Source organism: Rhodnius prolixus, unplaced genomic scaffold (genome assembly GCF_049639745.1).
Source record: "Rhodnius prolixus isolate KJV_2025 unplaced genomic scaffold, Rpr scaffold_1, whole genome shotgun sequence".
Lineage (NCBI taxonomy): Eukaryota > Metazoa > Arthropoda > Insecta > Hemiptera > Reduviidae > Rhodnius > Rhodnius prolixus.
In genome coordinates, this window is record NW_027411581.1 from 4,131,016 (window position 1) to 4,157,373 (window position 26,358).

Genomic DNA, 26,358 nt, shown 5'->3' on the forward strand with positions numbered 1-26,358 from the left:
TCTTTTGTTAGGAAGCGATGCAGTGCACAGATAAAGGAGTTTTACGAGTAAGGTCTTTTGAAATTTTGGTTACAAAATTTTCATTTTAAATATCACTATAGGTTCCACAATAATCTTTTCGACAAGTTCAATCATGCACAAGGTGCTACTTTTCGTATTAATATTAAATGAGTGGTGAAAATTTCGAATTTCGACTTGAGCTAATTGTGAAATTACTTGTTTTTTCCCCAATTTCCGCGACAAGTCATCCAATCTGATTTCCTCAAACTAAGACGTACTTTCTGGGTGCTGTGTCCTAGAATCCACCTATACTATATACTAATTGAAATATTAGCCCACATCTCCTATGGATCTGCTTAAAGAGGTTTGCAAATGGTTGTTGGTTAATGTTGCTACGTAAAGTAGCAGTTAAGACGAGAAAGCATTCAGCGAAATCAACTTCCATGAAGATGTGATTAATCTACCCAAACGGAAGTTTACCTTAGCCGGATATTTAGGGAAAAGTTCCATTACGATTATTAGCATTTTATCTTCTTTAAAATGTCCGAAAGATTTTTTTCTAGAGTGAACATATGCAGCATTTAAGTCAAGCTATCTATTTAAAACAAATTCTAATATTAAAGGAAAATAAAGTAAATTGCGAACGAGATGGAAAGTCGCGTAGTACGTGAAATTTTTCTATCACATTTTTTCATTTTTTTCCCCCAAATCAATCTAAAAGTTTTTCCCTAAAAATTAAAAAAAAAAAAATACGTGGATGATTGATTAAAAAGTTGGTGTTATCAAGTTGGCAGGGGTTGTATTAAAAGAGAACAACATGGTTCCGGTCATCCGATCGCTCCTAGTGGCAGTTCCGTTAGTCGAACTAAATGTTGTTCGTTCTGCTTCTACTGTTGGCCCGTAGTAGTTGAAGATGATAGGAAGGGATATTTCTAGCGGATGCTGACAACACTTTCTTGAAAGTATTAAAAAATATTTATTTAGAATTGATTTATTTCAAGAATAGCTGAGGAAAGAAGTTGTAAGATTGTAAGAAATATAGTATAGTTTATAGGCTAATCGATTATTTTATTGCGATGATTTTGTTTAATCGATTATTTTATTGCGATGATTTTTTTTTTTAGGTTATCTCTTTATCATGGTAAAGTTAAAACAGTGTTGCCACAAGGACGATTATTTCTTTAAATTTCCCTTTTATATTCAGATAGGTACTCACGGCTATTCAAAACTTTGGCAATATTTTACTTCGTTTGTTTTATTTCTGTTTTTTTTTCGTAATGTTTATTTACATTATTAGTTTCCCTGACACTATTCTCAAGACCGTTATTGTTTTTACTTTATAGTTTAATTATCTACAAAAATGTTAAAATACAGGACAAGGATATTTTTATAGTTTTAGCCCTGTGTACAAAATTAGGTATTTGGGGGAGTGAGAAAGTCTGGTATTGAACACTCTCACGACTTCCTGTTACGTCTAATAAGTGTGCTTAGATCTGTAAATTTAATGGGAATTTCCATTCCCGGAAACTTGATTTAATCGTTGCCTTTCAGGATCAGCTTAAGCTCTTCTATTAAGAACTAATTAGAAAGCATGTAGAACGCTTTAAATATCTGTAAAAGGCGCCACGGTAGCCGAGCGGTTAGAGGCTAGACCCGCAAAGCTAAGATGTATTGCGGTACTAGGCTATATTCCCCAGTCTATACCTTTAATGGTTAATATGAGAAATTTTGCAGTAAAGTGTGTTTGCTAGTCGCCACGATAGCCGAAAGGTTAGAGGCTAGACCCGCAAAGCTAAGATGTATTGCGGTACTAGGTTATATTCCTCAGTCTATACCTTTAATGGTTAATATGTGAAATTTTGCAGTAAAGTATGTTTGTTAGTCGCCTCCGTCCATGACAGTTAATTTGGTAGTTGGACGTAAAGCCGGCCTGAAAAAATAGGCCATTACTTTACTACTTTACAATATCTGTATATTTTTTATGAGTACAAAATGTATTAATTTCCGGATGGAAGTATATGATTCTGCGGGAAATGCGTCTCTGTTCAGTACAGAAATTAAATTCTAAATTAAAGAAAAATTAATTATAAAAAATTTTGGACAAGAGGAAGTCGATAAATGTTTTAAATACCATTTTTTTATTTTTATATTTATATTTGAATTTAGAATGAAAAATTTTATTTGATAAATGATAAGCTAAATGATAATTATCACAATGTTTATTTTATGTTCATTCAGGAGAAAATGACTCATTTAAAATAATAAAATAAAATTGTTTATAACAGAAATATTTGATTGTTATATCTTGAGTAATAAATTAAATTTTGATAATTCAAAAGAGCTTTAATCTTTTTAGTGCACGCTTTTCTTTTTTACTTTTTCTCTCCACAAAATGTTCCAAAATGAATTTTCCTAGATAAGAAAAACTTATAAAAGAAAAAAAAAAGACAGTGGTAATAGTCAATTACAGAAAAGTTGAAAAATTCGTTCAGTAGATCAGGTACTTCCTGATTTTTGATCGATGTCTTGCTATCGTTTCCTTTGGAAGTGTCAAATCGACGTAATAAGTTTCGATTCATTTTGTTAAATTACGTTAAAAAAAAAAAAAAAGTATTCTGCAGATCTTATATGAAAATTTCCGGTACAGACGAAAATTTCGTTTTTTCTTTTTTTCTTTTCGCGATTGCAACACTTCCACTCATACGCAGAGTAAGTTCCCCCATCCAACCAAAGACCTTCATGAACTATTTGAAAATGAAAGTATTTTGTTTTTTCATTCATATAGCGTTTTCTTATCAACAATTTGATAAAAACACGTTACCCTATTTGTGGTGATAAGTCACGTTTTAGCCTCGTTAATGTTATTTATAAGTATATAACCGGAATTTCAATTTATTAACTATTTAGTGGCAAAAAATGTATTTCCTTTTTCTTTTTCTTTTTTACACCTACCAGGAAGTATTGCAATCGTTTCGAATTTTTGAATTTCTCAATTTTCCTGAGATAACACATACTTTTGAGGTGTGCCGAGTTCGAAAATGTGGTTTAAAAAAAAAAGAAAGAAAAAATCATAACGGAAGTACCACTTTACAGAATAGATTTTCCAAATTTTCGATATTTTTCTCATAAAGGGGTTTCTATTTTCTTTATACTGTTCATATTGAACTTAGAAACTCAAGAAAAATTCTATTTAGAGAATTAATTGATTGGTTAAAATTGGGCGCCACGATAGCCGAGCGGTTAGAGATTAGACCCGCAAAGCTAAGATGTATTGCGGTGTTAGGCTATATTCCCCGGTCTATACCTTTAATGGTTAATATGAGAAATTTTGCAGTAAAGTGTGTTTGCTAGTCGCCACGGTAGTCGAGCGGTTAGAGGTTAGACCCGCAAAGCTAAGATGTATTACGATACTAGGCTATATTCCCCGGTCTATACCTTTAATGGTTAATATGAGAAATTTTGCAGTAAAGTATGTTTGCTAGTCGCCACGGTAGTCGAGCGGTTAGAGGTTAGACCCGCAAAGCTAAGATGTATTACGATACTAGGCTATATTCCCCGGTCTATACCTTTAATGGTTAATATGAGAAATTTTGCAGTAAAGTGTGTTTGCTAGTCGCCACGGTAGTCGAGCGGTTAGAGGTTAGACCCGCAAAGCTAAGATGTATTACGATACTAGGCTATATTCCCCGGTCTATACCTTTAATGGTTAATATGAGAAATTTTGCAGTAAAGTATGTTTGCTAGTCGCCACGGTAGTCGAGCGGTTAGAGGTTAGACCCGCAAAGCTAAGATGTATTACGATACTAGGCTATATTCCCCGGTCTATACCTTTAATGGTTAATATGAGAAATTTTCCAGTAAAGTATGTTTGCTAGTCGCCTCCGTCCACGACACCTAATTGGTAGTTGGACGTTAAGCCCCGCCTGAAAAAATAGGTTTTACTTTACTTTTTTTTAATTGGCTAAAATTTCGAGTTTTTAAGATAATTTTACTTTTTTCTTAAATCACGATTTTTCTCGGAAACTGATTGAATTTAACACTTTTATCTAAGTATACTGAATAAAAATTTTCTTAACTATCTAACGCTTTTAATGTAACGTTTTTTTTGGGGGGGGGGAAATTTGATTTTTAGATGATTTCCATTTGAAATTTGTTATTTAAGTGTTATTTTTTTTTGTATTTTTATTAACCTCCGATTTGATAAAAAAAAAAAATCAATATCTTAGTTATTGTTAGGAATGGACACAGTGGTCAAAAAAGTATTAGAAATGCCCCAGCGTCATATCCAATGGAGCCGTGGCAATTGGTCAGAGTAATCGAAGTACATTGGACAATGAAATTGACTAAAAAAAAGAGTAGCCAATAGCCACAAAGTAATACTGGGGATATAATACGCGAAGGTACGCGACCGTTCGGCCGTTGACACACTCTAGCGGTGGCACGGCTCACTGACTACCAATGCCTACGTGATCTCTGCATTTTTATCTCTTGTAGTTTACCCACTATCACACACCTGAATTGGACTCCTTTGTTTCGTTACTTTATTATCAGCTGGTTTTTATTTAGTCCCTAACTTCCTGGTAAAAGGTGAAAATTTAATGCAATCAGGTGAGAAATTGTGGTGAACAAACCAATCTGGTGCGAGAGCACTGGCACGTCTTTCATGACCGTAATTAAATTTTTTTATAAACTCAAAATTCGTCATTAAAAGCACTGACTTGAAATATTACGCATGTACACTTTAAAGGCACTCTAAAAATAAATGGTCTATTCAATGAAAAGGCACTTTCGGTCAGCCAACTTCCTTTAAATTTGGAATTCAGGTGACGTAGTTAATCATTATTAATATTTAGTAGGAGATACGGGCGCCACGGTAGCAGAGGGGTTAGAGGCTAGACCCGCAATGCTAAGATATATTGCGGTACTAGTCTATATTCCCAGTCTATACTTTTAATGGTTAATATGAGAAATTTATAGTAAAGTATGTTTGCTAGTCGCCACGATAGCCGAGCGGTTAGGGGCTACACCAGCAAAGCTAAGATGTATTGCGGTACTAGGCTATATTCCCAGTCTATACCATTAATGGTTAATATCAGAAATTTATAGTAAAGTACGTTTGCTAGTCGCCTCCGTCCACGACACCAAATTTGGTAGTTGGATGTAAAGTCAGCCTGAAAAAAATAGGTATTACTTTACCTTTTTACTTTTTTTTTTTTTAATAGGAGATACGTGCATGCTTACACTATAGTGGGACTTTAGAAAGAAATAAAAAACTTTGGAAATAATTTCGAGAAAAACTAAAAAAAAATCAACTCAGTAAAATGGTTATTTCCAGTGAAAATTCCTTGTGATAATAAAATCAAAAGATATCATTAATTTAAAGTGTGTCCTTCCGGTTGCTTTAAAGATATAATCTAAAGTGCAATCTTTTCAGTGAATAGTCTATCTGCATAACAACAATAAATAATTTGCCACCAGCTTCTGATCAGACTTTAGGCAAGTTTAATAATACTTAAAAAGAACCTTGAGTTTTTCTCCTCCTTCTCCTTCACCCTTCTGAAGTACTGAGTAAGCCACTCAACAAACGCGCCCTTTGAATTCTGAAGAAAGGACCTTTCTTCTATTCTTTCTTAAAGGTTTTTTTTTTATACTTTTTTGTCGAGCTGAGAAAGGGCTGCCGTTATCTTGGACCCTTCGAAAGAATTCTTCACTTAGCGATATTTCCGTTCTCTTTTTAAGGCGCTTTCCAAAAATAGACCTTTTTTTTAGATCTCTTACTCCACCGCCTCATTGTCCTGTCTGCTAGCTGTAGAATAAGTAATAAGAGTGAAATTTAAAAGAAAAAAGAAAAAAAAAATTAGCAGAAAATTGACGCGGAAGTGCCAATTTACTGAGAAAGTAAATACTTTTACTATTTTAAGATTCACACGAAAACGGCTTCTACTTTCAAAATAAAATTGATTTAGTGATTTAATAAATCTTTAATTTCATATTAACCATTAAAGGTATAGACTGGGAATATAGCCTATCACCGCAATACATCTTAGCTTTGCGGGTCTAGCCTCTAACCGCACGGCTACCCTGGCGATTTATAGTAAACATACTTTACTATAAATTTCTTCATATTAACCATTAAAGGTATAGACTGGGAATATAGCCTAGTACCGCAATACATCTTAGCTTTGCTGGTCTAGCCTCTAACCGCTCGGCTATCGTGGCGTCTTCTTAGATCATAGAATAAGAGAAGTCAAAATCAGCGACTTACAATAATTTTCGATTTCTTAAAATGCATAGTACTTGCTTCTGTCCATACCTCTAACGTTCTCATTCCTTCCATCCTTGTGTACCTTTCTCCTGTCACATTCCAATCTGTCATGCGTTCCTTTCTTCTTCTTCTTCTTCTTCATCCGTCTGATGTGGTTTCCTCCGTTTTATTGTCGAGTACATCCACCGCTTGTCATAAAAACATACTAAACTATTTTTTCCTTTGTTAATATAGTTGCTCCTGGCTTTAGCTTTTATTTTATGTACTGGTTTTTCTTTCACCACCAGGACAATTGCTTTTCTCTTTTTCTTTTATAATGTTGCACAATAAATTTAGAATAGATTTTCCATCAGTTTGACTCCTTTTTATACGAGTATGACATATTTCCCTGTGGTTGAAAGTAAAATTGCTTTTCTTCTACCTTTCTGTCTAGTAATAGTTTTTCCCTTTGCTTATTTTACTCTAAAAACAAAATATTTAGTTTTTTTTATTTTCTCTTATTCTATGCAGTAAGAGAAAAAGTTATCGTGTAGATTTTCGTTTTGGGGTTTTCACCTCTTTTAAGTCGTTTTCACAAAGTGATCTGTGTCTGTTTGTTTGTATCATTTTTTCGCAGCGTTTTTCTTTTTTTAAAATAATCCTAAAAAGTGGTTTTTCACAAAATAATCTAAGACGCCACGGTAGCCAAGCTAAGAGGTGTTGGAGGCTAGACCCGCAATGCTAAGATGTATTGCGGTGCTAGGCTATATTCCCAGTCTATACCTTTAATGGTTAATATGAGAAATTTATAGTCTTTTTTCAAATTTCTATTCGTTCGTGATCCAAAAGATGCATTATTAATTCGTCTTTCTATTTTTAAACCAAACGTCGCCTTTTGCAATTTTTACACAGTTCAGAAATGCTTAGTAAAATGATTTATTCTCTACTATTCTTTTCAATCAACTTGCAACAAATATGATTGATGTAATATTATGCAGTCTGGCTAGAAAGCGTTATTCGTTCAAATGATACCCCCTGATCATAAACAGGAAGTCAGATAGATGACCTCATCTCTTCTTTGACGGCTTTTGTCGTTCTTTGAATAATAATTCACTGCTCTTGAACTTCTTATTGTTGTTAACATTTTTTTGTTTTTCACAGATCACTATTGAGAATAGCACTGAGATCATTCCCTAAGAACCGCTGCTTTAGTGGGAGGGCGCTTCCGAAAAAAATTCCATTTTTTTCCCCGTGTAAAATGTTTAGAATAAAATTGATATGTTTTCCGATGAATGTTATGTGCAAATAAAAAAGAATAACTTTTGGAACATTTTTTGAGATATGCGCGAGAAAACTCCACCATTATTATTTGGATTAGACAATTTTCATCCACAACTGAAGGAATCATTAATTTATTTTTTTTAATAAAGTGTGAGTTATAAGAGATTCTGGGTAGGAACACGGAGCCTGAGGACATTGTTGTTGTTTTCCCCCTCCCAAATAACACCATGAAAGATTATAGTATAGTAGTAGAGGATGCGTTTAGCCTTGAAGTAAGATGAGCCGTGCACTCGAGTCTACGGTAATCTTCTGGTAATTATAGTATCATTTTCGGTCGGAGAAGACGAATGAATATCTGATGAAAAGAATTCCTTTTCTTTCTAGAAATTCTTTCATCTAATTTACTCTTACCTGGAGGCGAGAGAAGGCATTGTCAATTTACAGGATTTCTATTTTGAATTTCAACTGGAAATAACAATTTTGACATCCACTGAGTCAGAAAAAGTGGTTTTTCACAAAATAATCTAAGACGCCACGATAGCCGAGCGGTTAGAGGCTAGACTCGCAATGCTAAGATGTATTGCGGTACTAGGCTATATTCCCAGTCCTATACCTTTAATGGTTAATATGAGAAATTTTGCAGTAAAGTATGTTTGCTAGTCGCCACGATAGCCGAGCGGTTAGAGGCTAGACCCGCAAAGCTAAGATGTATTGCGGTACTAGGCTATATTCCCAGTCCTATGCCTTTAATGGTTAATATGAGAAATTTTGCAGTAAAGTATGTTTGCTAGTCACCTCCGTCCACGATACCTAATTTGGTAGTTGGATGTAAAGCCCGCCTGAAAAAATTGGCCTTACTTTACTTTACTTTTTATTTTTACAAAACAGGGTTCATGTCTGTCCGCATCCATCATTAAAGATTTTCTCTTTTTAAGAAATTTGGCGCCCTAATGGTAACTTCTGGTTTTCCAGGATTTTTTTTTTGTTATCGTAATATTTTCTTCACACTCACACTCATGTTGGGAAATTGGGAAGATCGCTTACACTTAGTACTAAACAGTAAGAGTCTTTACTAGAATTTTTATCGAAAATATAGATTTTCATTTATTTTGAGTTATGCTGGCCACACTCTTCAGAGACAGACCATTTTTAAAAAAAAAAAAAAAAAATCTTTTTTTGAATCCAGGGCTATTTCCAGAGGAACTCGAATGTCCAACGTTGTACACGGTCACAGTATTTCCTCTTAACTAGGAGGAAGTAAAGAATATAGTGTTGAATATAGTGAATATCGTTAACTTAAAGCAAAATGAACTTACATTGATTCAAACTTTGATGTAGCACATTCACTACGAAAATGATTATATTATGTTAAAAGTCGTGTGAGTAACTAGTACCAGATTTTTCTCATTTCGTAATTTAAGGAAAATGAAAATAATTATTTCCTCAAAGAGTTGCTCGTATTGTAAAACATAATCAGCTCGGGAGAAAGGTATGGCTGACTTTAATTTTGATTGAGAAGGCATTTGTAATTGTTTGTGTTCCCTTTTTTTTCTAACCTGATATAGGGAGGTAATTTAGTAAAGGAAGGTATACATGGTGGTTATTTCTAACCTGTAGTCAGCTGTGCTGTATGAGAAGAGATTGTCCACGGAGAGCATCCCACTCTCTTCAGACTGTATCCCGCGCTCCTCCCAGTGTAGCCTCTCAGATCGGTTGGCTGTGGACCTCTCATCCTCTCTCACTTGTACCACCAACCTGTCTCACCCACTCTCTCTCCATGCTTCATGTATAGAGAGCTATATATTCTCTTGCCCAATACCATTACGCTGTCCTACATTCCACACTTTAATACCATTCTACTTGCTTTATAGTTCCTGAATCTTCTGCTTCTTATTTTGCTTCGACATCATCACTATTACCTTTCTATTCTTCACTGTCCTTAACTTTATCTTCTCACCTATTTAAGAGCATCCGTATACAACATAGTTGACTATCTGAAGCTTGGCGAATTTCATGCAACACTTTGAAATATAACAATGGAAGTATTGTCATCTAGATAAGCTTTCTGTGTAGTAGTTGTTTTTTCCACTTAAGGTACGTCATCATATGAGATCACTGGCGCCCGGAGCCTTTTTTTTTTTCTGTGCACTACCGGCACCACTCTCGTTACATACAACACTGTCCATCGCCGAACAGTAAACTGTAAGAAGCACCTAGGAAGAGAAAAATCTAAAGGCCGGCAGCTGGTCTGCTTTGTAATCCAGTAAACGCTAACCACTGAGCTAATCCCCTCCCTCTATTGTAGTATTGATGTGACCACTCTCACGACTTCCTGTACCTACTATCCCCCCAAGGATCGAACTCATAAAGTCTATCCATCCCATTCTCGTGGAAGTAACCTTTAAGCGAAATTTCGAGAACCGTTTTTCCAGTGAAAGTTGTGGGTCTATATGTTTGCAATCAGTTTACAGAGTTTGAATAAAATCGTAGAATTAATTTGGGATAAAATCTCTAGCTATTCAGTAAAATGGCACTTCGCGGTTAGCGATAATTTTTTGTATTTTAGTAATTTATTTACAGATATTTTTTAATTTAATAAATCACTTTAATAATAGTAATTATAATTTTATTACAATGATTATCAAAATAAATATTCAATTACGTAAAAAAAACTTCGATAATGAATTTCGATTATTCTTAATAGCAATAAATAGTTGTAAACATAGCCAACAATGACTAGTCTGTGCGCCTATCGATACTACAATCTGGCGACACAATATCACATTACCAGTATCGTATTATCAGTAAATTTTCTTTTATAGTTTATTGTTTATATTTAATTAACTGGGAACATTAAAAAACCTCTCCTGTATAACTATTTTAGTCAAATTACTAATTTTTAATGAATGTTATCAAGTTTTTGTTTTTTTTTCATTATTGTTGAAAAAACAAAAAACAGAAACTGCGATGTAATACTTGCATTATGAGGCGTCACGACAGCCGAGCGGATAGAGGCTAGACCCGCAAAGCTAAGATGTATTGCGGTACTAGGCTATATTCCCAGTCTATACCTTTATTGGTTAATAAGAGAAATTTATAGTAAAGTGTGTTTGCTAGTCGCCACGGTAGCCGAGCGGTTAGATGCTAGACCCACAAAGCTAAGATGTATTGCGGTACTAGGCTATATTCCCCAGTCTATACCTTAAATGGTCAATATGAGAAATTTATAGTAAAGTATGTTTGCTAGTCGCCACGATAGCCGAGCGGTTAGATGCTAGACCCACAAAGCTAAGATGTATTGCGGTACTAGGCTATATTCCCAGTCTATACCTTTATTGGTTAATAAGAGAAATTTATAGTAAAGTGTGTTTGCTAGTCGCCACGGTAGCCGAGCGGTTAGATGCTAGACCCACAAAGCTAAGATGTATTGCGGTACTAGGCTATATTCCCAGTCTATACCTTAAATGGTCAATATGAGAAATTTATAGTAAAGTATGTTTGCTAGTCGCAAGGTGTTTTCAAAAAAATCTCGGAAAATTTTTAAAATCCATTCAGCATTGAACCAACAAATGAAATTCTAGATTTTATTGAGCTTTTCAAGATGTTAAAGATCGCTTCTGTTTATTGTGGACGGAAGGAAGTATCTTTCCTTTCAATAGCAAGAAATTCGTTGAAGTAAGCTTAAAGTAATCCTTCCTTTGATGAGGAAGTTTTTAATTAGCTTAATTAGATTAGCCCGCAATAAATAATCTTTCCAGTAAGCATATTACATGAAGAATAGCAGCATCTTCTAATCTCACTAAGTGCTCTTCTTGCGTGACAAACAAACCTTTATCAGCCTATCAGGAACCAGGAAGATGTTTGATTTTTTTTTTATGGGCGGAAAAAAAGATATTGGATTAAAGCAGGAGTTTCCTTTCTTTTTTATCTCCTCTATTTGCCACAGGATCTTATCAAACTTCGATTGATTGATTGATTGATGGCGTCCTGGTTTGCTTTCCATAATTTCCTCTTTAAAGGTTTTGAACCTTACCTGAGTATTGCGTAGAGAGAAGGAAGTGAAGATCTCTAAAGTGGTCCCTTTTAAAGGAAACCTAACCACCGCTCTCCATCTAATATTGAATTTCCTTGGCAAAAAACTATTAAATAAAAGTTACAAATCTTAGTGCAGGCCAATTATTGTACAAAATAAAATCGATTAAGTTGCACTTCCAGTTAGTGTCAACACCAATGCCCTCACATAACGGTCATTGGCTCCCCTAAGACATGGAGGCGCCACGATAGCCGAGCGGTTAGAGGCTAGACCTGTAAAGCTAAGATGTATTGCGGTACTAGGCTATATTCCCAGTCTACACCTTTAGTGGTTAATATGAAAAATTTTGCAGTAAAGTATGTTTGCTAGTCGTCTCCGTCCACGCCACCTGATTTGGTAGTTGGAGGCAAAGCCCACCTGAAAAAATAGGCTTTACTTTTTTTAATAGTTTATTAATAAGGTGGTTACTTTTCAAGTACGAAAATAATTTACTTTTAAAAAATTTAATTTAGAAGATCTGATTGGTTTCTCTGTTCGTTCCTGTGCATTAAGTCCGTAGAAGTTTGGACTTAGCCTCTTTTATACTCTGATGTATTCGTTCACTTTATTCCATTCAATAAACGCCAGATTCCTTTAAATTGAATAGATTTATTCCATAAATGATTTTTTTTTTATTTGAACTACTATTCACATTCTCTCTCATTGAAACAAACCGGAAATGCCTTTTTGTGCATTTATTTTGGAACCGCATTTTATTCCTCTTTTCTGGTTCCCATCTCACATGACACATGTCCGTCATTATGTTCGTAATATTACGTAAGTGGGTCAACGTGTACATTGAATATATTTTAGGTTACCATGGCAATTGTCTTTCTCCCTCTAACCCTAAAGGAAGAGGAAGGCAATGCTGATTTCTGATTTATAGCATTCACCAGAAATGCTCTTTTTGGAAGTTCTCTGCGGAAGAACAAAAGAAAAGCCAAGTTTAAATTTGATATTTAGCTTCTAGGTACTGATTTAAGCACGACGTGCTTAAAAAAAAATGTCTAGTTAGTAAAAATCAATCCATTCTCATAAATTCAACAGTCATACTTTATCGTACTATATTCAAAGCGCACATTTCCTCTGTGTATACGTTATCAAAAAAAAACACGTGTGCAATAATCCGCTTATCAGTGGTAAGCGGAAGTTAAAAGATAAAAAACGAAATGTAAGGCTGTGACAGATAGATCTTCCGTCAGTCGAGCATCCGTTCGTAGTTTTTAAAAGCTGATCAAACATTTCTTTTTTATTAATCTAAATCGATATAAAATCGTTTGATAATGCAAATTATTGTTCATGTTCTTGATTTATGATAATTAAGCTTACGTCTAGCAGTAGGGATCTAGTGTGAACACTCGCTCGTCTTTTCGCTTAAAAATGCAAGTTCAGTATCGTAGATTATTCTCTAGTCAGTAAAGTAAAGTAATGCCTATTTTTTTCTGGCAGGCTTTACATTCAACTACCAAATTAGGTGTCGTGGACGTAGGCGACTAGCAAACATACTTTACTATAAATTTCTCAAATTAACCATTGGGAATATAGCCTAGTACCGCAATTCACCTTAGCTTTGCGGGTCTAGCCTCTAACCGCTCGGCTACCGTGGCGACTAGCAAACATACTTTACTGCAAATTTCTCATATTAACCATTAAAGGTATTGACAGGGAACATAGCCTAGTACCACAATACATATTAGCTTTGATGCAGAGATTTAGATTTCCACCTGTTAAGAAACGCTAGACTTGCTATCTGAGTAAAGACTCTTAAGAAGTTCTAGTTAATAGTTAACTTATGTTAGTACTGTACAATTTAACAAAGTGGCACGTTAGATACATGTTTAGCTTTAAACCCTTTTTCACAACCCCCCCAAAAAAAGTGTTAACAATTTTTTTTTAACAATTAGGGTAAAAATAACAAGCCACTTTGGACCTTCTTAGTCTTTTCTGCTCCACCCTCTCATGAATCACTTTTTAAACATTAGGGTGTTTAAAAATATTGTTAAAATTTCCATGTTTTCCGAAAAATCGTAAAAATTTTCCATCTTACTACTCCAAGAGAAATGTAGCTGGGAGAAGATTTCCCGTGTATTTCACAGCCGACTTTTTGGGTAAAGACCAATATACCAAGGGTTATACGTCAGCGCTGCAGTGGTATTTACAATAACCAAACTGGTGCCCAAAGTACCACTTTCACTTTTATTTAAGTTATTTATTACTTAGATTTACAGTTTTCTACGATATTCTCACATCGTCTCTTCCCCCACCACCAACATAAAGTAACATTCTAAAGTGCATCACTGACTAAACCAAGGTAGTTTGGTTTTTATGTTGGTATGCCTGTCTGTCATATTTCTCAATTACTAAATAGTATCGGAGGTTATTGTGATAGTGGATTTAAGAGAATTATATATTTGAAAGAAAGGAGTTAACCTTCTCTTCTCTCCTCTCACTAATCGGGTGCACCCCCTCCCAGCGCACACTCCTCTTGCACTTTGCAACCTCCCTCCACACACACCTCTCCTCTAACGATGTTTTCAATTCCACATTATGACGTCACTTCGCTTTATGACATAAGCAACATGGTGCCTTGTTATCCTTGAAAGTCACATGCTTTTGTATTCACGTATGCACGTTGCTGCATATAATATACTATTAATGCAAGTATTTGCAAATATTATATTACATAAACCTGTTTTTTTTACTATAAATGTTTTTTTTTCTTGTTTGTGCAAAATTATAAACTCAGCTTTTATGCAATACAATTTTTTTTGTCATTAAATACTTGTCATAAAATTATAACTTTAATATCCTTCTAATTAATTAGCGAAGCTATAATACTTTATTACTTACTTATTTATTTATTTGCATTAACCAATTATTCTTCAACCATGAATATAATTAACCACAATTAAATTTACTCACGCCGAGAAATACATTCACAGAAATAACTACATACCTAATTCCTGACTACGATTCCCCTATTCCTACTGTTGGTATGAAGTACTCGATCGATATTCCTCGCACCGCTGTATACTTAACCAATAAAAACAAACACTATGATTTAAACTATGTACAAAGAATATATGCAAGATGTAGCTGAGCCACGGCAGCCGAGCGGTTAGAGGCGAGACCCGCAATGCTAAGATGTATTGCGGTACTAGGCTATATATTCCCAATCCTTTAATGCTTAATATGAGAAATTAATAGTAAAGTATGTTTGCTAGTCGCCACGGTAGCCGAGCGGTTATAGGCTAGACCCGCAAAGCTAAGATGTATTGTGGTACTAGGCTATATTGCCAGTTTATACCTTTAATGGTTAATATGAGAAATTTATAGTAAAGTATGTTTGCTAGTCGCCTCCGTCCATGACACCTAATTTGGTAATTGGATGTAAAGCCTGCCTGAAAAAATAGGCTTTACTTTACCATCTTTTTTACTTTACTTTATGCAATATGGGATGGTCTCCACGACATTCAAACCTAACCCGAAGAATATAATTGAAAATTTCTCGTAGAACTTATAATTAAAATCCAACACAGTGATGTGTTCCCGTAGAGGCGCGTTTGGGTCTCGAAATCGACACCATCATTTAATTATAAATTTTACTCTCGTCGTGAACATCATTTATTGGAAAAAGGGCTCTGTAGGGGTGGTTCCAGTAGAATGTGGAAATGAAGGTTGGTAATTATTGCAGTAACAGAAGGCCGAATGAGGGTTTCGCATCACATTACTGATTTTAAGCACAGACAAACCTACGGAGAGATAAAATGTGAGCCTGAGAAAGAAATGTCAGTTTGGAATGTTAATGTGCCGAAGAAATCATGTAGAACGCACGTTAAACCATAACTGGGAGACACTTTTTGTTAGGGCTAGCCGTTGGCCGAGTGGTGGGGGCAAGATAAGGTTGACCATGTGTGATTTGGTGAACGCCATTAACATCTAGTAGCATGGTGGTACTCTACTTCACACACAAAAAACAACGTCACCAACAGTTAGGTTCCTCAAGAATGATTGTACGCTAAAAAGTTAGTAGTTTACAACTAGAACAGGCTCTAGCTGTGATGAGGGTGGGGACTAGCTGGGATAATTGTGCATTGATAATAGCCTTGCAGTGTTGATAATGGAATACTTCAAACTAGTTTAATGATGGTTACAAAAAAAAAAAATAATAACAACTTATTTTCACCTTTTTTGCGTTTCATCGCCTGCCTTATCCGGCGTGGTTACGCCTCTGCAACGGTTCGCTAAGCTTATAATGTTCTTATTATCTTCCCGTTTAGAGTTTCCCTTTATTTAGCCTGAAGTATCTCTTAATAATCTATGAAGAATGCTTCTAAAGGAGGCTTCTGAGCTGTCTTAGGATCATCCATGTAGCTTTCACTTTTTTAAAGCCTATTTCTTCAGGCTCACTTTACATCCAACTACCAAATTAGGTGCGCTTGGACGGAGGCGACTAGCAAACATACTTTACTATAAATTTCTCATATTAACCATTAAAGGTATAGACTGGGAATATAGCCTAGTACCGCAATATATCTTAGTTTGCGGGTCTAGCCTCTAACCGCTCGGCTAGCGTGGTGACTAGCAAACATACTTATAAATTTCTCATATTAACCATTAAAGGTATAGACCGGGAAATATAGCCTAGTACCGCAATATATCTTAGTTTTCGGGTCTAGCCTCTAACCGCTCGGCTATCGTGGCGACTAGCAAACATACTTTACTGTAAATTTCTCATATTAACCATTAAAGGTACAGGCAGGGGGTTATAGCCTAGTACCGCAATACATCTTAGCTTTGCGGGTCTAGCCTCTAACCGCTCGGCTATCGTGGCGACTAGCAAACATACTTTACTGTAAATTTCTCATATTAACCATTAAAGGTACAGGCAGGGGGTTATAGCCTAGTACCGCAATACATCTTAGCATTGCGGGTCTAGCCTCTAACCGCTCGGCTAGCGTGGCGCCTTCCTCTACAAAACAAGTCCTTTGCTAGGGTTTTACCTTTACAAATAGTTGATCAGAGAGTTAATGCTAGTACTTTAGGCAGTCTTTAAGGGTTGCAGGTCTTTTCACTAATACTAAGAGTCGACGAAGTAATGAGGCACGCTTTTAATCACTTTGTCATTTTGAACTAGAAAACTAAAAACAAAAGTGTAATTGTAAGGTTTTCTCAAATAGAATAATGAATTGATTTAAGAAATAAACATTTTTCGAAAATTTTGAGTTTAAATAAAAAGGGTTAAGTTAGAGCCTTGAAATTATATTTATTAGAGAATGTTTACCCCTAATTTTGTCTTTAATAATTTTTGCTTTCACATCTTGTTCAAAATAATCTAGATCAATTACAGAACATTTTTTTTTTATTATATATATTGATAAAATAATAAATAAATATATAAATTATATGTTCACTGCCTTCATGATATTAATCTTTTGGTTAGCCACTGTTCTACTTTAATATTATAAAAGCAGCTGAACGCCTCTTTAATACCGTTTTGATTTTGTTGGTATATTTTGTGTCTGTGTGTGAGGTTTTTTTTTTTTTTTTATAACCTCAACAAAAATATAGGTTAATGCATTATCAGAGGAGTATGTCAGCTGATCTGCTTATTATATTCTAGTCAATATGTCTGTATGATATTGCATAATTTTTAGCGAAGTTATTTTTTTTATTTTTAAATAAAATATTAAAAAGGCATTTTCAGTCTCTTTATAAGTTCTGCTGAAAAGTGTTAGCCGTCATATTTTGCGAATATTACAATAACTTGGTGCTTATGTGTAGCATGATATTACGGGATATCATCTCATTGAGTCCAACAAGAGCTGGTGGTGTCTTTCACTGGAGTGCAAGTAAAACCTCTCTTCCTGTAGAGAGATGAAAGGAGCAACTCTCCTTGGTCCTCAAGGGGAGTTCTAGGAAGAGATCCATCCATTTCGGCTGGAGTCGAGGGAAAGATTGGGGCTGAGTACGAGTTTTCATAGGGGTTTGCTAAACTCACTAAACTCAAATACTCGCACACATTAACTGTGTTGCATTATTTGTGCTTTTTAAGCTGGAATGACTGCAGGGACGCCAAGACGTTAAGAAGACCTTTAAGAAGTGTCTAATTCATAATAAAGAAAATTCAACCATTTGTTTTGTATTGCCATATCCGCAACACCATTTAACTAGCTTCCGTTAAGACGAATCATAGTTCGGTATAAACTCTATCTTTGGAGCAGACCATGTCTTCAGGAAATGAACCCATAAAAAAAAATTGTTTGGTCTAAATATTATTTTAAAAATAACCCTCTTTTTTATGAGTCTATAACGGGATGAAAAACCTGTTCTAGAACACGTGTATAGGAAAAACCAGAGCACAATTCAAAATAGATTTATTTAGATTGGTCCCATTTTGAGGATTTCCGGTTTAGATCGTGGACGTTCTTAACCGGACCTACCACTACTCTAAATATTTATTTTGTTTTACTTTCTCTTGGTAGGCTTTAAAAAGGATGTACAATGTTCGTGTCAAAGTTTTTTTTTTAAAAAAAAAAACATCTGATTTCACCGGAAATACTTGTTTTTGCAAGTTATTACGTGGGGGGGGGGCAGGAAATGGTTTTTAGCAAATAGTGGTCGGAGATTGTGCGAGTTCTGGCTCTTAAAATACAAAAAAAATAGCCGGAATTTTTTTGAATTTCGATTAGGCCTACATGAGCCAGTGGGAACAGCCCCCATTTTACTGGATCGATTTCCCAGTTTCGATGTATGGAATTTAGTATGAGATGTCTAGGTGAAGCTGTGTTGCTTGACGTTAGAACTAGGATGTGTTACTTGACGGAGAGTCGCCCTTGGAAGTTACGGTCGGACAGCTAGTAGATCCTGGGATGGAGTGTTTTCAGTTGACTTGGAGTCCCGACTGTCAAAGGCATATTCTTAGTACAAATTTTAATTCAATTATTAAAACTGCGATAAGGGTAAAACCTAATATCTTGGGTGACTACTGCAAATCTCACTTGTAAGTCAAGTAAAAATTTTAACGTACAACAAAACAATTAAAACAATAACAATGTATAGTTACCCTTTTTTTAAATTTCCACTTGGGAAAATCATTTATGAGAATTTCCCCCTCCAAAAAAAAAACAAATTAGTTAAAAATTAATTAAAACCTTAATTGACTCAGTAAGTAACAAAATATTAATTAAAGGGACTAAGTAACGAAGTTGTTTGAGCTGCTGTTTTGATGTTGCTAGTTATGGCCGCTAGAGGGTTCTCACAGACGTTCCTCCCCGTTGAATGAGGAGGTTGACCTTCACCCTTAGATATTTGTGACCTCTAGTCTGTTCTCTTTTCCTTCCAATTGTATTTGTTACTATTTTAATTTCCTTATAAATAACACAAGAATAACATAAATAAAGTTATCCATTATTTTAAAATTAAATAATTATATTCATTTTAACATTATTATATCTTACTCTGGCTAGGAAAGCGTTGCGATTATGTCAAATTTTCCACAGAAATATCAGTTTTTAAAGACTTCTGAGTTTGAAGAAGTGATTTTGTGAAAACAAAATGTTTAAAATAATTGAAGGCGCCATGGTAGCCGAGCGGTTAGAGGCTAGACCCACAATGCTAAGATGTGTTGCGGTACTAGGCTATATTCCCAGTCTATACCTTTAATGGTTAATATGAGAAATTTACAGTAAAGTATGTTTGCTAGTCGCCACGATAGTCGAGCGGTTAGAGGCTAGACCCGCAAAGCTAAGATGTATTGCGGTACTAGGCTATATTCCCAGTCTATACCTTTAATGGTTAATATGAGAAATTTGCAGTAAAGTATGTTTGCTAGTCGCCTCCGTCCACGACACCTAATTGGGTAGTTGGAGGTAAAGCCTGCCTGAAAAACTAGACTTTACTTTACTTTACTACTTTTTTACTTTAATGTTACCGAGAGTTAAATGTGATTTTTTTTTTTTTTTTAAATTTGATTTTGAATAAAATTGACTGTAGTAACGAGAGGAAATCATGTGAGTATGTTCACACAATTTTATGCATGTGATTAAAAAAAAAAAAAATTTAATTACAAAAAAAAATAGGTTGTTACCCACTTTTTAACTCGTTTACATCTTACTTCCGCCTTTCTCTCATCCTGGCACTGTCTGTGGTGTGTACAGGACAGACAGACCGACACTGTGCGCGTGTTTGAGTTGTCTACATACTCCTGTAGCCTGGGTTACACTGCCGCTATATGGATAGTGATTATTCGTTTTTTCACGTATAATACACGCCCAGACCGACACAGACTGATAAATGGACGTTATTTTTAGCATAAACTTCTCAGTTAGGCAGACAGACGCACAAATAGTCCATTTTGTAAAATAACCTCTTTTTTTTTTTTAGTTCGCAAAGAACTTCCGGTGAAAGTACGAAATTGAAATTTTTACACGATCGCTTTACTTCCTTTTACCTCTGGTTAAAAATATGGCGGAATTCAATAATCATTTCTCTTTTTCTCTTCTAAAAGTCAGAACTTCAGTCGCCAATATAATTATTAATCTATCATTTATCATCAAAATTGAAATAAGACAATAACATAGTCTGTGACGACAATTAATTCCAGCAAATAGAAAAAAATTAGGTTCTCTAGTTATTGTAGAAAAAATGAACCTACAGACTGGAAATGATTAGTATAACGGTCTGCGTTGCCATGGAGACTATCTCCTTTCATGTTTCCTCTACTCACCGGATCTCCACCAGTGTGATGTTCACTACCTGTTCACCGGTTTGGTTAATGGTTCTGCCAGAATATTCCGGTTAATACCAAGATAGTTAATTTTATTTAAGTTCTTTTTATTGCTTAGATAACGGGTATGATTTTTTTTATCTTTTTTTTTCACTTTCTCTTAAGTATTATGGTGAGAGAAAGTACTGTTATCATGTTAACCTTCCGGTAACGAGTTTGCAACCGGAAGTGGCCATTATCAGGTTACTAAAAGTAGTTTTCAGAAATGATCAGTTTGCGAATTGGTTTGAATGACCAAAAACGGAAAAAATAGTCGCAGGAAGCTGACTATTGATTCGAATTATGGTTATCATCAACTTGGCACAGTTGGAAACAGTTTTGATTCGAAATTTGAAAGATATCTAAAGCTACCAAATTTTATCACCTTATATCTCCTATAAAAATCGATCTAGAAAGCTAGAATTGTGCACAATTGTAGAGGTAAACGAGTACTATAATCGCTTATAGTTTCGCAGAGAATACACGAATAGGGCTGGAGATTCAGCAATTCGAAATATGAAGAAAATGCAAAACTCCCTAACTTTAACACCTTATATCTTCTACAAAAAATCGATCTAGAAAGCTAGAATTGTGCACAATTGTAGAGGTAAACGAGTACTATAATCGCTTATAGTTTCGCAGAGAATACACGAATAGGGCTGGAGATTCAGCAATTCGAAATATGAAGAAAATGCAAAACTCCCTAACTTTAACACCTTATATCTTCTACAAAAAATCGATCTAGAAAGCTAGAATTGTGCACAATTGTAGAGGTAAACGAGTACTATAATCGCTTATAGTTTCGTAGAGAATACACGAATAGGGCTGGAGATACAGCAATTCGAAATATGAAGAAAATGCAAAACTCCCAAACTTTAACACCTTATATCTTCTACAAAAAATCGATCTAGAAAGCTAGAATTGTGCACAATTGTAGAGGTAAACGAGTACTATAATCGCTTATAGTATCGCAGAGAATACACGAATAGGGCTGGAGATTCAGCAATTCAAAATTAGGAGGAAATGCAAAACTCCTAAACTTTAACACCTTATATCTTCTACAAAAAATCGAGCTAGAAAGCTGGAATTGTATAATTGTAGAGGTAAACGAGTACTATAATTGTACATGTTTTTGCAGGATTTACCCTAATAGAACAGGAGATACAGCTATTCGAAATATGAAGAAAATGCAAAACTCCCAAACTTTAACACCATGTATCTTCTACAAAAATTCAGCTAGAAAGTTGGAATTATGCAGAATAGTAGAGGTAAACGAGCACTATAATCGCCTATAGTTTCGCAGAGATTACATCAATAGGACGGAAGATACAGCAATTCAAAATTAGGAGGAAATGCAAAACTCCTAAACTTTAACACCTTATGTTCACTAAAAAAATCGAGCTAGAAAGCTGGAATTGTGCACAATTGTAGAGGTAAACTTGTACTACAATCGCGTGTAGGAAATGCAAAACTCCCAAACTTTAAAACATCTACAAAAATTGTGCTAGAAAGCTGGAATTGTGCTCAAATTACTAGCTAATTACTCTAATTGCCCATCTGTGCTCTTAAGTTTCATTTTGGTGTACTAATATAAAATCTGAATGATAATAAAAATGAAATTTATTTTAAAATTGCAATTTTATTGATTGCTTGATTATTGTTACGTTTTAGAAACAGGTAGTCGTTGTCTAAGTGGTATGTGGGAATGCTTTTTGGTGTTGCGACTGACATATAAGACAAGTAATTGATGTGTAATCGTATACAGTAGTGTATGTGTTGTACAAAGCATCATGTACCTGTGTGTATAAATTAAGTAAAATTTGTTTGTCCCATGCTATTTATGTGCTTAATTGGTTATTTAGTTAAAAGGAAATAACTTGTAGCTGTGGTTGAGAGTTTGTTAGTTTGTCTATGAGGTCGATTGGATTGTTGGACATAAAAACTCCTTTCTCTTGAGTATAGACTTCAAACTGTCCTCAATATACTAACTAACACACATTCAATAGACTCACCCCTCCCCCACTTAGTGTATTTGTGTTATTTGTTACATATTTAAGTGTGTGTGTTTTAAACTTTGTATACCTGAAACCATCACTTTGATGACGTCTCTCTCACACACAGCAAACAACGTGACGTCACTAACGGTCCATTCTACATCCGTTTCCTCTTCTACTTTTATTTTTCTTATTTTGTTTTGTTGTTTTTCCCCCCATTTGCTCTTGGCTTCTCTGTGCAGCCTGTTGAATGAGCCATTGTACTGTTCCATTTTGTTTCTTTCTTTCTCTTCTTTAACTCTTTACGTTAAGATATCTTCTTCACGTCTTCCTGAACATAGAGAAAGACAAATAAATGGAATAACTATCCGCCAGACACTTCCACCTGCTTCTTCCGCTTTGTACCACTTGTTTACTTAATTATTTTTTGACTCCATTTTTTTGCTTGTTTTTTTTCCTTTTCTTTGTACCTTCTCCAAAATTATTTCTCCATTGTCTGTTCTGCTTCATCAGACGCTCTCTTTATGACGTTTCCTTTTGTTGTTGCCGTTGGATTTGCTCTGATTTATTTATTTATTTTTTGTTCAATAAATGTCACGCTTTCTAATGTTTACCTGAATTTATAAAATCACCAATGGAAATATAGACATTTTTAAATAACTTTATTCGGCATTTTTTTTGTTCTTAAAAGATGCTAAATAGTAATTTTTTATTTTATTAGTAAAGTAAAGTAATGTTTATATTTTCAGGCGAGCTTTACCTCCAACTACTAAATTAGGTGTCGTGGACAGAGGCGCCTAGCAAACATACTTTACTGCGAAATTTCTCATATAACCATTAAAGGTATAGACTGGGAATATAGCCTAGTACCGCAATACATCTCAGCTGTGCTGGTCTAGCCTATAACCGCTCGGCTATCGTGGCGCCTAGCAAACATACTTTACTGCGAAATTTCTCATATAACCATTAAAGGTATAGACTGGGAATATAGCCTAGCACCGCAATACATCTCAGCTGTGCTGGTCTAGCCTATAACCGCTCGGCTATCGTGGCGCCTAGCAAACATACTTTACTGCGAAATTTCTCATATAACCATTAAAGGTATAGACTGGGAATATAGCCTAGCACCGCAATACATCTCAGCTGTGCTGGTCTAGCCTATAACCGCTCGGCTATCGTGGCGCCTAGCAAACATACTTTACTGCAAAATTTCTCATATAACCATTAAAGGTATAGACTGGGAATATAGCCTAGCACCGCAATACATCTCAGCTGTGCTGGTCTAGCCTATAACCGCTCGGCTATCGTGGCGCCTAGCAAACATACTTTACTGCAAAATTTCTCATATTAACCATTAAAGGTATAGACTGGGGAATATAGCCTAGTACCGCAATACATCTTAGCTGTGCGGGTCTAGCCTATAACCGCTCGGCTATCGTGGCGCCTAGCAAACATACTTTACTGCAAAATTTCTCATATTAACCATTAAAGGTATAGACTGGGAATATAGCCTAGTACCGCAATACATCTTAGCTGTGCTGGTCTAGCCTATAACCGCTCGGCTATCGTGGCGCCTAGCAAACATACTTTACTGCAAAATTTCTCATATTAACCATTAAAGGTATAGACTGGGGAATATAGCCTAGTACCGCAATACATCTTAGCTGTGCGGGTCTAGCCTATAACCGCTCGGCTATCGTGGCGCCTAGCAAACATACTTTACTGCAAAATTTCTCATATTAACCATTAAAGGTATAGACTGGGGAATATAGCCTAGTACCGCAATACATCTTAGCTGTGCGGGTCTAGCCTATAACCGCTCGGCTATCGTGGCGCCTAGCAAACATACTTTACTGCAAAATTTCTCATATTAACCATTAAAGGTATAGACTGGGGAATATAGCCTAGTACCGCAATACATCTTAGCTTTGCGGGTCTAGCCTCTAACGGCTCGGCTAACGTGGCGTCAAATTTTCTATTTTTATTTTTTTTAACTTTTCCTCTCTTCTTTAAGGTTTTTTTCGCATCCTGTAAACCTCCCCAGTCTGCCTGGAATTCTCTCAAATAAGGCCCTTAATCGAATTCATCTGTATTGGAATCCTAAATCCAATTAACAAACCTTAATTATGAGGATATTTTTCTAATTTGAATTTTTCCTCTCCCTCAAATTAACTGTTTTTTTTTTTCAAAATCCCCACCACTGCACTCCGCGGATCCTTTGCACTTTTAATATCTTTCCCTTCTACATAATTCTTATTTTTCCAAACATTTTTGTTATCAAAGACATTTTCAGAAACTCCTGGCTGAAGGGCACCAATGTTGCCCCGAAAACTTGTTCGTCTTCAAAACAAAATTGGCCATTATCGAAAAAAAAAACTATCTAACCCTTATCGTATTTATTACATATTTCATTTTAACCATTAAATTTTATCCACCAATAAACCAGTTTGCCCCCCCCCCAAAAACAGCTGTTTAATAAATTTTTATGTTTTCATTAATATAGATTTCAATAAAAACAAAATGTGACGTGAAAAATTATGCGTCATAAAACAATGCAGTGAGTTCAGAGATTTAGAAGGCAGTGCATTCTGATTGCGCATGTGCGGCAAAGGTTCTCAGCTGGGTTTTTGAGATATTCACTTTTTTTTTTGTTTCTGTTCGCTAAATTGAATTTATTAAGGTAAAGGGGCTTTAATAATAATAATAATAATAAAAATAGGGAAGGTATTAGCTATGAGGTTAGCGTACTGGACTCCCACGCGGAGGTCCCGGGTTCGAATCCAGCAGCTGACCCTTAGATTTTCTCTTCCTAGGAGCTTCTTACAGCTCACTGTCCGGTGATGAACAGTGTTGTCTGTAACGAGAGAACACTGCCCGGAGGCAGGCAGTGCACTGAAAAAAGCTCCGGGCGCCAATAACCTTAGATGTTGACGCGCCTTAAATCATTTTAAAAAAAATAAATAAATAAAATAATAATAATGTAAGATTTTATTAACACCACGAACCTAACCGCACAGCGCCAAAGGCGTTAACTTTGTACGTGTACAGTTAGGGTGTAAACAGATAGTTCACGATGTTTTATGCAACTCCACGCTAACAGAACACTCCCAAATAGTTTTTTTTATTTTTGCTCCAATAGAAAATTACTATTTATTAGTTCTTAGTTATTCCACATTTCTCACCAAATGACGTAAGTTGTACTTCTTATCTAGCCCATATTTGGTAATATTTATTACAAATTGTTGTTTTGAAATTTGTACATACGTTCCAGGTACGTTACCATTATGATGTTTCATTTTGTTCATCTTATTTGGGTGATTCTTGTATTGAATCCAGGGGGATGAAATGTAGAAGCGAATTTTAGTCATAATTTTGATTTATTAGTTTTATTATTTGTTGATAAGCCCTGAAAGTGACCTAAACCCATGGATCAAAAGCTTGACAATAAAACAAACAACATTGTGGATTGGCAATAATCTTTCTTTCCTATAATGGCGTTTGTTAAAGCGTGGTTTAGAAATATTGCGATCGCGCCAAAATTAGGGCGGAAAGATATTCTTTGATATTGCTCTCTCTTTCCCTTTCCCCGAATCTTTTCGGGAATTCCAGGATCTTTCCTGGAAAGTTGAGGCACCAAAACTTATAGGGCATGAATCCCTTTATTTGTGGAAAAAGCAACTCTTCTGCTGCAGCTTAATTAGAAGAAGGAGGAGAACTGTAGAGTTTTGCCATGCATTTGAAAAGATCTCTTTGAGAACAATAGGACGTATCCAAGACTTGGAGAGACAAAGGGGGTTAACCAGGGTTTTGGTGCCACTATTCCAAGAAGGTGATGGTAACAAAGGTGTTAGGGCTTGGAAGTAGTCAGAATGTCCGAGACTGAGGGTTGCCTCAAAATGCTGTACGAAGAAGAGATAGTGGACCGAACAAGATCTAAATTGCGGTGAACTGACAGTTGACAGTAAAGTGCTACAAAACCTGGCGGAAGTGGAATCAAAAG

General features: G+C 35.4%; 1 protein-coding gene across 1 annotated transcript in view; it reads left to right on the plus strand.

The window, feature by feature from the left end:
* The window catches only part of LOC141452747 (uncharacterized), a 244,474-nt gene that overhangs the window by 12,274 nt on the left and 205,842 nt on the right, over positions 1–26,358 (plus strand). The gene's annotated exons all lie outside the window — the stretch shown is intronic.